Here is a 13,423-nt window from a genome sequence, read left to right as displayed (position 1 = left end):
GAACCCTCTAATCTTTCCCTGAAATGTAGAAACAACTTGAAAAATATTAGAAAAGACAGACTTTCTTCAACTCTAGGCATGTTTGACTGGGTGCAAAGAATTCATGCATTCCTGTATTCTTTTACTTTATGGGTTTAAGACCCCTCACTGAAGGTGGGATGCAAGTTTGAACAGAACTTATATTGTATTAGGTAGCTTAGACCATGGAGTCACTGTCTTTACACCCACAGCATGGATTCCTTTCAGACCACCTTACAGAGATGCTCTTTGGTTTACCACTGATCTGAGAGTTTGGTTTCAGTGTCTTGAAATGTAACTTGAAATGTTTTTTAGCCAGCATCTTTCAATCTTATTTCTATGTATAAGGAAAGCTGATGAGTTGAAAACAAAAGAAAGTGATGTTTTTTGGCTAAAAAATAAGAAAGGGAATAACTGCCTGATAATGGATTTTCATGATCTAAATTTTTCTGAAAATTTATGATTTTTCCAGAGGTTGGTTTGTTTTTTGGTTTTTTAAAATTAAATCAACCTAAAAATTGTACCCATGGTTAAAGACTGCATGCCAGCATGGGGAGTTTTCATGGGAAAAATGAGGGTCACGATGTAGAGTGAGTTTTTATCAAGATACCATGTTTTCCAAAAATATTCTGTTGTTGTATTTTTGTATACACTCAGACAGAGAGCCATCATACGTTCTCTTTGCACATTTACAGTTTAATTGTACATTTTTCTTCTCACTAGAAAATACATGAATATCTGGCCTACTCTTTTTCATGTTTTTATAAATTCTGCTAGAAATGGTGGCTGGCAAAGAAAGTTCAATGTTTGTAACATGTGCTTCTTGATGCATTGCTTATTTACATGCCTGGCTACAACTCTGCAGCTGAGTACTGGGTCAAAGGTTGAAGAAAAAAATGCAGTGACCTTCTGGCCCTTCCTTACCTATTTCCTGTAGGAGAGAGACATTTCAGCCAGCCATAAGTCTCTTCAAAAATTTCATTGTCATGCAGTGGCTGATATTCAACTATCATGGTCTTTAGATGAGAGAATTTTGAGGTGGCAAGTCTGCTTAGAATGTTTCAGAAGACATTTATGATTCCCTGAAGATCTCACTTTAAATGAGTGCTCTTTATCAAATCTCACAGCTCTTGGTTTCCCAAAGTGTAAGGCAACCTGTACACATTGTTGAAAAAAATAAAGTGCAGAGGGCACTTTATTTAGAGGGCAGAAAGCAGAGACCTTTGCAGAAATCCAAGCTATCACAGAGTGATCCACTTTGGTAAGAACATACTCGTAGTGACTGTGAGCACACCACACACACCCTTGAATATCATTTGTTTCATGCAGCAGTCGATAAAGGTGCTGCCAAATATTCAGGGAGAGAATGTGGTTTTTTTTTTGTTTTCTTTCACCCTGAGATCTTTTGCAGCCACCTGAAGCCAGCAGCTCTCTGCAGGTACTTTTCCAGACTGGCTTCCCTGTTCCCTCTGCTAATAAAGTGGTGGCTCTTGAGGTGAGGCTGAGTGGCGATAGAGGCGACGGAAAGAGGGCCCTGACAGGCATTTAACACGTAATCTATTCCTCACACCATGGGGCTCCGAGCTCTGCACACCAGGAGAGCTTATTCCTGGTGTCCCTGTTGTGTTATTTACCTCTGCTCTGAGCAGTTAAGTCCACCACAGCTATTTAGTAAATTATCAGTTTTCTTATTGGCCCTAAATCGCGCCTAATTAAAAATCTGACCTCCACGAAATAGTCGTCTTCCTAAAGACACAGAACATAAACAGGAAAAATCAGCTAATTGCTGCAAAAACTGCTTTTGTGGCAATGTAATTGGACCTCAGTGAAATGAATGAACCCACTGGGGATTCCCTAATGAATGTTTAACTGCAAACAGTAGTTGGGCACTTAAGCAGCAAGGCTGATGGTCCCTAATGAAATCAAATGAAATCAAATAAAATCAAATAAAAGAATCTGGTACTTTACTAACCAGATTTCTTGGCATCAAGACATAAAAATAATATAATTCTGAGTAAATAAAATGTAAAGAGAAGTTATTTATAAAGCAATGAAAACTTAGCGAGTCTTGCTTGGATTTTCTTTCTTTTTCCATTGAAAAAACCCACCACAGAATACTCTATATAATGTCTCTAAGCTTTCTAAAGAGCTTTTATTTATTTTTCTCTTTTCCTAAAAACACTAAAACATTTTGTGTTTCCTGTTAATCACAGTCTATGACTTTATTTGGCAATGTTTTCCAGAGGCTGGCTGTGGAACTGCATGATGTTGTCAATTGATTAAGATCTTTTTCATTTTTCCAAACCTTAACAAGGAGACAAATTCTGATGACCTCAGTAACGTCAGCTGTGCTTTGCCTCCAAATATCTCTTTAACATGATGTGTAAGAATCTGACCTTCATGTTTCATGTGACATAGGACCTCAAGACTGCATTAATGCATGAAACAAGCTTAAAGAATCCAGGCTGTCGCACCACTACATAACTTTGTGTATTATTATTATTGTTGTTATTATTAATAGTAGTAGTAGCACATTTTAACATGAGTTGCAGAAAGATGGGACCTTGTAAATCAGTGAGAGTGTGGGTTACATCAGTTAACAACTTGCAAAAATGATCTTGAGTGTTTGGTTTTTTTTAAAATACAATTAAAAATGCTTCATGATATTCCACTGTGGAGTTGCAGCATTGATGACATGAAAACCTGGTGAGCTGCATTTTCTTTTGTGTCTCACATGTTTTAAATCTTTGCTGAAATTTGCTGAGGTTATATGTTATTTTGCAAGTATTGCAATTTATCCAAGTAAGAACTGGAGAAAATTCAATCTAATAATGTACTGCCAGATTTATTTAAATGGAGAAAAAGTGCTACTTATCAATGTGTCTAGTATTCAAATACATATAGTTTGTTTACATATTATAAATAAAAAGTCTGTTGCAATATGTTTTCAGAAGTATGAGTTAGAATATCTGCTGGCTGTTTCTTGATGTGTGTGATAAATGCACATTCAACCTTCTTATTAACAACAGGTAGCATTGCAATTACTTATTGTTGCCAGGGAAAATATTTTTCACAAATAATTAACACAAAGAGAGTGAAGTTTGCAGTATGATTTAGCTTATAAACTGCACAGTTAGAGCAGAGTATTCCTCCATTCTGAAGTATTTTGTGTAACTTGATGGGCTTATGAAAAAAGTGAAATATAAAACATTAATATATATATATTTATATATACATGGCAGAGGGGCAGGAGGTTTGAATAACAGCTTTGCATATTGAATGATGAATTGTGGTATAGACAGGAACCAGCAGTAAATCTCACTATGGCATCAGTTGCAAAGTAGCTATTCTCAGAAGAATCACAGAATATTCTGAGTTGGAAGGGACCCACAAGGATCATCAAGTCCAGCTCTTAAGTGAACAGCCCAAATGGAGTCCAAACCCACACACTTTGCATTATTTGCCTTGTTTCAGATACTGTAATGAAGAGAAAAAGGGATTGAGAATTGGTAGCATCAATTATTACAAATCACCTCCTGGTTGTTTCCCAGTCTGGTTAGCATGGCTAATAAACAATCCCATCTAAGCCCCATTCCACTTGCAGTTGCGAACCCAGACACAAAAAAAATCCATCCCTTAAGAATCTCTGAGTGAAGAAATAGTTACCAACCCGACTTGTTTGGAAGGTATGGTGAGGAGAAAGAGCATGTCTGTATCTACATCTGAGAGCCTTGTTCAGTACACTGGTGCTGAGCTCAAAGGACCTCCTACATGGACTTCACACATTGGCACAGCTGTTTGGGCCATTACAGTCCTATGCAGAATGACAGTATTTGAACTGAGTGTAGAAGAATAAACATTCAACATGGAAGAACACCTCTCAAGTGGCAGCTCTCTGCAACCACTGCAAGGACAAATGGCATTATCTTTCCATATCTGGTTTTCAGTTGCCAGATCACAGTTAAAAAAGGCACAGTTTGGCAGTATTATCATTATTTGTAGTGTCACATAGCATTGCACATTTACCCAAATAGCTTCTTGCAAATTTTTGTCTTAAGTAAAGAGACTTTAAAAATTTATTCTGATGATTTGTGAAAGATTTTGGAGAACAATTCACAAGTTTGCAATTTTATTCCAATACTTGTATCATGAGGACACAGATACTGGAGGAATACCTAACTCATTGCTTTTAGTTATGTTTTGAGGCTTCATTAATAGATGGGTACTTTTTAAATTAAAAATTTCAGCTCCCTTTTGGTAAGCATAGATTTGTAGAATTAAAGTACTGTTATTAAAGAAAAGTTGGTGAGTATTAACTGACAAAAAATTTAATTTCCTTTGAGAATAGACAGCAAGACCAAATGGTGGTAAAAAAAATTAGGGGTGTAATGGGATGAGAGACTATCAGTGCCATTTTGAATACACGCATTCAGATATTGTCACTAGATCAATGTCCATTTCAGGATGGAAGCCCAGCAGGTGATTGTGCAGAGTCACCAGAACTTCCCCATCAGGGCTGTGTTTATTTCTCATCTATGAATCAGGAGCTTCAAAGGTAAATCTGCAGGTTTTTGATATTCAAATGTAAAAATGTATAATATAAATATTAAAAACTTTCCAAGAACATTTCTCTAAACATAAAACTCTTAAATGATTACTGAAGGTTTATTAGCCAGATTAAGAAATTTATGAAATGAGAATCATGAAGACTCACAAGTTCGTATGGATAATATAAAATTAATTCTTTTATTCAGGGCTCAAGATGAAAAACTTGAGCATATCTCCCAAGTGTGCTACACTGCTTCCAGTTACCTCTCTGTACCTGGCCATTTGCACAACTTTCCAGTTCACTTCCTTCAGTGAATAGCAAGACATTCTTCATGCACAAATAAAATTTTTGAGGTTTTTATTTTATTGTAATTTTGTGTGTCACCAGTTGTAATTTTACTCCTTTAATCCAGTGTCAGAAGATGAATCTGTCCATAATTACAACCCATGGCAGAACCAATGGCCACTGAGGGTGCCACGCTGGGTGTTTCACAGAGCAGCCACCTTCCGTGCCATAGCCAAGGCCCTTGGCTGTCCCAAGGCAGTGCCAGCAGGACCCCATCTCCTCAAGAATATTATAGTGCTTATAAACAAAGCAGAAGGCATTTTCATTTTGCAAAGTAAGTTTAATTTTATTGAGATTTTCGGCTGATATTTTTGTATTTACTAATTGTTAGAGTGTGAAATTTCCTAATTTTCTACATACAAAAGCAGTGAGAAAAGGTGAACTTTAGTCTTCTGTGTAAATTAATGAATCAGATATGAATGTGCATCAAACAAAAAAATCACCTTTTTAGTGAATACAAATGTCAATGCTTCTTACCTAGAGTGGAAAAAAAAATTACTACTTCAGTTATTAATCTTTTATTCCTTCTCCTTCCCCTTTGTCCAGTTTTCAAATAATGACATAGTTTTAAGTCATGCCAGTTAAGAATCACAGAATATTCTGAGCTGGAAGGGACCCACAAAAATCATCAATTTGATGACCAGTTGGCATTTTTTCCATTTATTTATTTTAAAGAAAAGGATTTGCATTATTTACTTGCAAATAGGCAAATTCAAGAATGCTGGAGAAGCACATTAGGCACAGAAGTTTTCCTGCCAGAATTAATAACTCCTTTTTTGTCATTGAATTCTGAAATTTTAGACTCACGTGTCATTCTGTGCCAAATGATTTCTTTGTGTTATCATAGATACTTTGTGTGTTTCACTTTTTCACTCTGTTTTTCAGGAAAAAGGATTTATTTTTTTTTTTTTAAATCAGCTGATACAGGTTAGAGCTATTTGCCCAAAATTATATCTGCTTAAGAAAATACCTATTTATAAAATTGATCTATCTAATCTGCCCCTGTGTCTACCCCCAAAAACTTCCACAATAAAGTTACTGATTATGCCAGAGGAAACAGTATATGTCTTTATATGGAAGGTATTTTACATAAGAAAAATAGGAAACAGAAATGTTTTCCTACAGCTGGAAAATAAGAGGAACATACTGTTAACAGTAGTCTCTCTCCTTCTTTTAGCTTTTACAAAAATGGCCCTCATTTTTTAACCTTCAGTTCTTCTGCATTTGCAACAAAGCCAAAATATTTCATCGTCTCCCACTACAGTTAAGGAAAAAGGACTGATTTTTCTTTCTTTAAAGATCCTTAATAGGTATAAAGGTATAATAGGTATAAAGACATATGATAGAAAAGATATTTTTTAAAATCACTTCACAGCAGTAGGCATAATTTAGTAGTCTTCTATTAATCATTTTGTATTTATAGACATGTAGTTGTCTACAAAGATGTACTTGTCTGGACGGTGTGGCATCAACTGGTCTGACACCTGGTGTGTGGGTATCCTTTACCAGGACTGTGACCCTCTGCTCTGGTGGTGCTTGCAGATACCCATGTGTGACCTGTTCTCTAGGAAAGCTGGACATTAGGCTCCTGTGTATGCATGGCATGAAAGGTCTCTCTGGAAAATAAAGGCTTAGAGGGGCGGGAATCTCAAACTGATATTCTCTGAGGGGGTTGCAGAGGAATGCCTGTGTGTGGTAATGGCAAGACCAGTGTGTTTGACATGGGCTCTGGAGTAAGCTGAGTTGAAGTGGTGGCACTCAACCTTGGGGGCTGAAGCATGGCTCTGCGGCTCGAACATTTGCTGCTCTCAGCCCTGATCATGAGCAGAAGGGAAAAGTAATTTTCCCCAATAATATGTTACATGTTTCATTGACTGAAATGATGCATTTCTCAGGCAGGTCTTTATTACAATTCCAGCTGCGAATCACTGCTCTAGATTTCCTCTAGCACAACTGAGATCAGAGTCCCTTCCACTCAATGTGTCACTATCAGAATGCTGAAAATCAATCAATGATTACAATTTGTGATTATTTGTGTATCTACAGGAGTAGCATGTATTGATTTCCAATCTCTACATTGCCCTTTATGCTGACAGCCATATAATGAAGAAAAACAATAAGAAAAAAAAAAGAGATCAAATAAAACAACTCCTGTATAGTCTATGTTTTTACAACTGAAATAAAGCAGTTGCAAGCATGTTCAACTCCAGCCTTACCACTTTTATATTAATTCTTTATAGAACCAGAAAATTAAAAAATTACATAAAATATAAAATAATAATGCATTTATGCGTCACCTAGAAATTAAAAACAAAAAAGTTAATTTCTTGGTCTGACACCATTGTAAGTGCAATGGGAGTGAATTATTCAAGAAAGAATGAAAACTACCTGCAATGTGAGGAGATTACATGAGGGAGCTGAAAAGCATACGCCCACAAACAACAAAGAAAAAAATTCTTTTTTTCTTCTTCATTTTAGGCTTCTGGGATTAATAAGCAAAGGGGAACTTGAGTGCTAAATTTTTTTATGTTAAAAGGCTCATTTACAAAAAGACAAAGTAAATGGAAGAAAAATAATTTATGCAGTGAACTGCTAATCCAGCTGTTTTGCTTCTGGGCTTAATTGGATTTACCTAGAATTGATATTTGGTGTCAGCATGTGTTATATCTTCAGCACAAGCAATAGTTACCAAACATAAAGAATCCTATCCAAGGCAAAATATTAATTTATTTGGCTCATACTTATTGCAATCACTTTTTTATTCACGTATGTTACTACTTAGTATTCCTGCTTGATGCCATTTCATATATGTGATCTAGTCTTAGTTATTCTATCTTAATATCTGAAGCAGTTCAGCAATGCAGAAGACTCACAGCTGAAGAAAATGGGCTAGGAAATGGTTATTCATATCTTGTTCTGCCTTCCAGGCAACTGTGCTGGCTATAAAAGTGTGCATTGTACCTAATGGCAGGTGGGTGACATCTGAATTCTTGAGTAAGACGTATCCTGTCGGGTACAGTACCTTCAGCAGCAAGAACCTTACTGGTTCATTCTGGCAATGTGGAGTTACCCTCAGTGACTGAGTGAGATTTGTCAGCCAAGAAACTTCACTCACATATAAATGCAAACCTGAATCTGTGCAGTGAAGCAGGGAGATTGGAGTCTTTCTGCAGAACAGGGGAAATAGGCTGTGGGAAGGATGTATTTCAGTAAAAGCATGCATTACAAACTCTTCAGAATGTCCAAATTATCTTTCACCTGAATTAGATGATAAATATGGCATTTTTCTCTGAGGTGAGATGATAGCAATTCATGATTCACTCTATACAGGGATTCAACAGATATTTGGATGATCTCTCCCAGCCTGCAAGGTTTTGGTGATCTGTTCACTTTGCCTCATTTTTGGTGGTTGGTTTCCTCAGTAGCAGTTTGTCCTGACTCCTCTTGTGACAGAAAATATTGGAAAAGCCAAATGATTAATGTGACAAGTGACAAATAGGCATGAATTGTGCACGTTCTTTTTCATGAATGGATATCCTTATTTTCTGGTGAGTGCAATGGAGCCTGTTCCCCCTTCCCCAGGCCTCACTCCCAATATTATTTAAACAAATTATCAGTGGTGATGCTCCATCTCAGGGCTGTGAGTGATTCTGCATCTACATGGCAATATATGGTGGGCAAATGATCCACCCTGCTCTGCACAGGGGATTGTTTTTTAACAGTGAAGAATAATGGAATAGGCAACTACATCTGAGTATTCACAATCAGAGTCTTGGCTGCATTTGATCAGCTGTGCTTATGAACTGAGCCCTAAACCTGAACAGCTGCTACACCTCAGCAAAGGAGACCACTGCCTCACTTCCCATCTCCTTCTAGTGCTTGCAACCCATCCTGTCCACCCGTTTGCTGTTATTTCTGCATGAGCTAGATGAGAGAGCAATTGGAGACTGTGTCATTTGCTGTGGCCCTCAGTCCAATGGCCACTAAGCCCCAGGGATTGTGGTTCTCCCTCAAAGCACATGCAGAGCCTGACAGCCCTACCCTCTGTCCTTGTGCCACGGCCATAGCCTGGCATGCTGGCATTGCCTCTGCACTGGGGTGCAGTGAGAAAGAAGTTCTTTCAGTCATGTGCAACAAACTGGGGCCCTTCCAAGCCTTCTGATAAAACACCAACTGCAACACCAGCAGTGTTATCTGAGGCAGCGTCATTCAGATGGGTTTGATGTAAATGCAAGCTAGATCACTCCGAAAGCAGTAAATTGTTATTATCACATCTTTTATTTGTCCTGGACTGGCAAATATTTTCACACCTCATATGACCTTGCTGAGCTGGCAAATAGGAAAATCCAGAAAAGCCATCTTAGAATTTTTGTCACCAAGAGCCAGACAAGTAGAGCTGCCACACCTTTTTAAGCACCTTAGGCAGATCTAGCTGTCTCACCAGCTGAGCAATAAAGGAAGAATTTAGCAGCTTAGTGTGGCTGTGGCTGCTGCTAATGGACATTTGGCTACTGCCTCCTCTCTAAAGCACAGGGATAGGGTTTGTGTTTGGGAGCTGGAAGTGAAACAGGGGAGGATGAACTTCTTAAAACAATCTCTGCCTCTGGGAATTCTCTAGGAGTGTCTCATCTTTAATCCCTGCAGGGTTTTTCTCTAGGAGGTAAAATAACTTCATTTAGAATATTATTTTGCTTATAATACAATTAATTGTTAATTGTTAACGATTCCAACATTTTCCTATTGAATGACCTGCAAAGGGAGAGAAGTTTAGTAACTTGGTCTACTGATACTTATGCTCAAGAGGTGATTAATCCATCACAGTTTGCTAGACAAGTTCCTCCCTCCAAAGTCAATGCATTACATAAAAATGGTAAACATTTGAAAAAGCCACTGTGGGGAGTCAAAGTGGAAGAGACAACCTTTTGCCTGCAGATAGTTAAACTCATGGTTGGGATAATAAAGATTTTCTGGCACTGAGTAATTTGGATAGAGTAAGAGAATGTGAAAGTAAGTATTTTGCAAGGTATTTTGTCAGGGAATGTAGGGCTAATATTAGTTTTCATTCCACTAATGTTCTTCTCTTTGATATAGCTGACTCCCATATGGATGAGAGCTGAACTGTCCCTGTCTTTCTGAGCAGGCATGAATGAGGGTTATTCCTACCATACCTTTCCAGCCATGGGAAATATCTCAGCTGGTGACATTTACAAGTGGGAATGGGTGGCAAGGGAAGACTGTGGTAAGCAAGAGACAATTTCCAGATTTTAGGAGGAATTCCTTCACAAGAGGCATGGTTAGACATTGGAATTGACTGCCCAGGGAGGTGGTGGAGTCACTGTCCCTGGAGGCGTTTAAGGAAAGGCCAGATGTGGCATTTTGTGCCATGATCTAGTTGGCATGGTGGTGTTTGGGCTTGACGACCTCAGAGGTTGGGCTTGATGATCTCAGAGGTCTTTGCAACCTAATTGATTCTATGATTCTGTGATTCTGTAAAACAGGCCTGAGCAGCACTGTCTCAAAGAGGCATCTTTCAGAATTCCTGTGTACTATTTTTTTCTCCATCTTTACATCACAGCCTCTGGATACAAGATAGCTTTGGGGGTCCAGATTTTCATCAGCCCTAGAATTACTGCTATTTATGCTTATGCTTACCTTAATGATTAACGTCACTTAATCACAATTTAAGCAAGGAAAATGACCCCTGCATTTCATTTGTACCTAGTCCTCTGGTGAGTGTGATAAAGAGTACTCAGATCTTTGCAGTACTGAATGAGGACCATTTTTTCCTGAAGATCTGAGTAGCTTTCAAACTGGAATTTTTGATATGGTTATTATTTGTTACAGCTGAAAAATAGTCCTAATACTTCCATCTCTTCAAAGTTATCATCTTTCTGTCTGCTTTTCTTACCCATGGGTGCAGCTGCTGCCTTACCATTAGCAGAAGTGTTAAGGAAAAAGGAGTGATGTGTGTGTTTTTAAAGTGTCAAGCACCTTAATTTTTAGGTATAATAGAGATAATGTGAGAAAATTATAATTATAAAAATTATAATTAGCTGCTTATTTATTTGGCCATTTTGAGAATGCAGGCAATAGTATACTTGGGGATATGTACATGGGGAACAACAGGAAAGATTTCTGCTTGTATGCCTTGAAATCTGGGAAACCAGTGTAAATAAAAACTGGACAACACAATGTGCTGATATTAATATATGCCCCCAGCAAATCACAGGAAAATCTTGCAGTAGATAACTAAAAATGCTGCTTATACATTCAAGAAATAGTTGTGGTAGAAACTACTGCCAACTTAGTGTTAGAGCCAAAGCTATAATTTATATTATCGTTTGTTGATTAAAAAACTGTGCCATTTACTGGACTAACCACGTTGTGAGGTAACCTGTCTGTGGTTTTCCTTGACATCTCCACAGAAAGCAGTGTCGACTGGAACTCCATAGATGGCAGCATTTCACAAAGAACTCGAACTCCTTTCTTCCTTTCCTTATTTTCGTTCCTTTCCTTTCCCCCCCCCCTTTTTTTTTCTTCTCATTCTCTCTTCTCTTCTCTTCTCTTCTCTTCTCTTCTCTTCTCTTCTCTTCTCTTCTCTTCTCTTCTCTTCTCTTCTCTTCTCTTCTCTTCTCTTCTCTTCTCTTCTCTTCTCTTCTCTTCTCTTCTCTTCTCTTCTCTTCTCTTCTCTTCTCTTCTCTTCTCTTCTCTTCTCTTCTCTTCTCTTCTCTTCTTCTCTCTTCTCTTCCTCTTCCTCTTCCTCTTCCTCTTCCTCTTCCCAGCCATTTCCCTGATCGATCCAGAACTAAGAATTCCTCTTGTTTTACAAGAACTATATAAATTCTTTTAGTATTTTGAAAACCTCTGAACTATATCAGAGTAGTTAGAAAATATTTTAGTATGGGAAACATATCAAATGGATATTTATAGCATTTAAACCATTGCCTCAGATTGGTGTGAATGGGGTTCTGAGAGCACACTGTTTGCAGTACTCACTTTTGAATTATTTTGTCAGATCCTAGTGTGATGGGACTAAGACTCAGAGAGCAATTCTGAATGTTTGTGTGTTGAGGGTTTGGTTTTGAGGTTTTTTTTTTGAGGACTGAGCAAGTGCCCGGGTAGAAAGCATCTCAAAATAAAGTAGAAAAATATCAAAAGGGCAAAGTCTCTGCTAAAGTATGAGAGTGAATGATTCCAAGTTCTGTAATATTCCTGCTTTATTAATATGTCGTATAAAACCTGCACTGCTTCAAGACAAAGTTCCTGAAATTTGTTTTGCATATCAGAAAGAACTTTCTTTCTGCAAAGATTTATTTTGAGGGGGTTCTAAGTTTTCTCCCAAATTAGCTTTTAGACTGATGTAAATCTCCTTATCCTCAGTGGTTTTTGCATCTCTGTGAACCTGAAAAGAGAGCAATGAACCTAATTTTGAGTTACACATGCACAAAAAAGATGATATATAAGAAGTAATAATGTTGTTGAGCCATAAATGAATACTGGAATTACAAATTGAACCATTTTATCACATAATTATGTCTCTGAGAGGACAACATATTTTGATCAAATGGGAAAAATAACTGAGAAGTAAAATTAAGAAATGTAGAAAATACAATATATGCAGCTGGTGTAAAATATATAATTCCTCGGTGTCACAAGCATTTGACAAATACAACTATTCAATTGTTCTTACAGAGGATTCAGTCTTATGTGAACAAATCTGGCCATTTGCCCACAATCCAGTTGGGTTTAGAGTCTGGATGATTGTATTTATACTAATCCCTGCAGCTTCTACTGAATTCTTCAAACTGTAGGAATTAAGTCTAAGCATGTTAGATAAATGTGTCCATCTCTCCATTTGGTCTGGGTTTCTCAGGGTAATATTTTGCATCCTCCATTTGCCAGAAATGTGAGAAATCTGGGTGGAGTACTAAATATATGTGAAGAGGTTCCTTCTGAAGTATCTGGATATTGCTGAGCTTGTTTAATCTGAAAAGGCAGCGTTTAGGTGGGAAGACTTTTTGATTACCAAGAACTCTGGCATGTTCCATGTGATTCTTCCTTAACAAATTGTTATCACTGTTTTTATGTGTGTTGATGTAACTGTCTCCTTCCATCTTCATAAATAGAAAATTACTGTAACTATTTTGCAGAATTCTCAGAAGATCCCTGAGAATCTGTGCGGTCAGGACACTTATTGGGAAGGTGCAGACCACAGGTAAAACTTCTCATCGGCTATTTTAGACATTTAAAATAGGTGTTTCATACGCTAAGGTGTGTGAGTTTGGTGACTAATGACCAATTTATTAGACTTTTTGATATGTGTGTGTGTGTGTGTGTGTCTTGTCTAACAGCCTATTGTGGACACACAAAACCTTTGTAACACAAGCACTGGATTTGACTGAATGATTTGTTACCAGTGCCGTGTGGAACACGTGGGTTCAAACCCTGGTTCTGCCACAGATTTCTCATGTAACCTCGGGCAAGAAAATTTATCTGCCTAAAAATTAGGCA

General features: G+C 37.6%; 1 long non-coding RNA gene across 1 annotated transcript in view; it reads left to right on the top strand.

Annotated features, from left to right (window-relative positions):
* Window positions 1–13,423, top strand: part of LOC134429919 (uncharacterized) — a 74,203-nt gene that overhangs the window by 35,031 nt on the left and 25,749 nt on the right. The window contains exon 2 of the long non-coding RNA XR_010030684.1: window positions 13,063–13,127. This is a non-coding gene — a long non-coding RNA (uncharacterized LOC134429919). The remainder of the gene's footprint in view (window positions 1–13,062; window positions 13,128–13,423) is intronic.

The sequence above is a fragment of the Melospiza melodia genome, chromosome 1 (genome assembly GCF_035770615.1).
Source record: "Melospiza melodia melodia isolate bMelMel2 chromosome 1, bMelMel2.pri, whole genome shotgun sequence".
Classification (NCBI taxonomy): Eukaryota; Metazoa; Chordata; class Aves; order Passeriformes; family Passerellidae; genus Melospiza; species Melospiza melodia.
This window is presented reverse-complemented; position numbering and strand designations above follow the sequence as displayed.